Here is a 2295-nt window from a genome sequence, read left to right as displayed (position 1 = left end):
TTAAAATGAGGACTTCTGTCTTCTGAACATTGAGGACCAGGGTTAAAAACATACTCCACGCCACCACTGCATCACACCTACCTCTCATCAACAAAAAAAATATAATTCTCCACACAACCACGACAATACTGCAAATCCTGAGATGACTCCTGACTTAGTCTGATAAAGATCGTCACAACAAAAGGAAACCTCTTTAAGAAATATCCCTCACGTCTGTACGGAAATTGAGGCTTTGACAAACTGAGAAGCTGTCAACTGAAAGGGCAAAAGAACAAAGAAAGTTTCCTCTGTGTTGCCTAGCAGCTCAAATCATGTATCCAAGACACGAAAAAAACAAAAAATAGAGTCATGGTTCCAACCCAAGGAGAAAGCTTTGGGAGGGAGGATTACATGTGATGGAGCAATTTCAGACACCATCTGCTTGCAGTGTGACAGGTATTGAGAGAGTAATTTAAATCCACACACTTCTTCCCCCCCAGGATGATTGGTCCATTAGCCACAGGTGGATGACAGAGGTTAGCCTAGCAACAACATCAGGTGAAGACAGAGGCCAAAAACATTAGTTCCATTTCAAAATCAGGGTAGGGTAAACTAGTGTTGATGTGCTAACATAAAAGTCAACTCCAATTGAGGGCATTCAGAAGAGTGACCTGTATATCTATGAACACATAACAGCTGTGTGAGTTGAAAGGTTTAATGTCAGTCCTTCCATAAACTTTGTTTTTCACACACCTCTTCATGAAAAGGTCTCGCTTACACTATGACATTCTTCTTCACTCTCCTCCAAGACAGCTGATGCGTATTTTATTCAAAGATATTCAAGTCTATCTCAACTAGGAGAATGGAGAGAAAGCAGAGAAGAACAATCTTTGGATAGGACTGCTGTAAAATGTGATTATGGAGGGGAAATTGTGGAGGTGGGTGGACAGAGAAGGAAGTGGGTGTCTCACTCCCAAGCTTTTAAGTAGACCTGAGTGTGTCATCTCTCATTACAATCACAAAGCTACAAAGCATCGGACTGTGTGCCAACAGATGGCCAAGGACAACTCTTCTAACTCCCTCCCGACCTCCCCATGATGCAAAGTAACTACTGGAGTGGGGTGAGTGTTTATGTCAGCAATAACGAGAAATGTGGAGGCGAAGCTACTCTTAAAATAAAGGATAACATCAAATGACAGCTGGGATACTCCACCCTGCTTAGCAAGCACGGACAAGTTGATGTCCAAGTCCAAAGCTCATCTTCACATCCCTGGGCTCTCAGAGACCAAACTTCAGAGGGAAGTTTGTCTGTCTTTGTTCATTTTCCAATGTCATTGTGTGGCTTGTATGACAGACTGAGGTGTCTCAGATGTTTTTTTCTTCATATTGCCCTTTCCAGCTGGGTTTATCCAGACTACAGGCACTAATAACTGGGATAAATGCTCAGTCACTATATATGGTGACAAATTCTTTAAAAAAATCCCGAGGCACTTTTCCTGAAAGGGTTACAGATTTACACAGGGTCCAAACCTAAACAAGTCTAGACAAAGGAGTTAGAAGTGAGCCATCTAACCATAATGAGATAAATTAATAGTGCATCCTCCTGCACACAGACTCCCTCCAATGAAACCTCTTTTCATGGAACTCGGTCACAGAATGAGAAAGGAAACTGTAGCACCAGCAGCAGCACCGTTTGGAAAGCCTCACCTTGGTAGAAGTGTTCCTGTTCTCCTGGGGTTAAATCTTTCCTCTGGTGCCCCTGGCCTGGGTCACAAATAGACCACAAATCTCACAACAGGTGCTAGCCTACAGGGTGCACACTGATTTGAAAGCAGTCAGTACCACAGGGATTCATAGCATACACACATAGTAATATGAAATGTCATGTCTCAACAGGTTCTATCAGTCAAAAGCAGTGCTTTTGGGGAATAGGGTACCATTTGGGACGCAGACCTTGTCATCCACTGAGATAGCAAGGTGCCTACTCCCCACGGACACTTCCCCAGCTCCCCTACTGGCAACCCAAATAGAAAAGCTCAAATTGCAGCAGTAAAGATGAACACATTGGGAGAATACGTGAGTGACTCACTGCAATGTTGTTGCTTATAACCTGGGGTACAGGATAGGTGTTCATCATATGGGGCTTGTTGTTGCTTATAACCTGGGGTACAAGATAGGTGTTCATCATATGGGGCTTGTTGTTGCTTATAACCTGGGGTACAGGATAGGTGTTCATCATATGGGGCTTGTTGTTGCTTATATCCCGGGGTACAGGATAGGTGTTCATCATATGGGGCTTGTTGTTGCTTATAACCT

This window comes from Oncorhynchus nerka, linkage group LG17 (assembly GCF_034236695.1).
Source record: "Oncorhynchus nerka isolate Pitt River linkage group LG17, Oner_Uvic_2.0, whole genome shotgun sequence".
Taxonomy (NCBI): Eukaryota; Metazoa; Chordata; class Actinopteri; order Salmoniformes; family Salmonidae; genus Oncorhynchus; species Oncorhynchus nerka.
Note: the sequence above shows the minus strand (reverse complement) of the source record.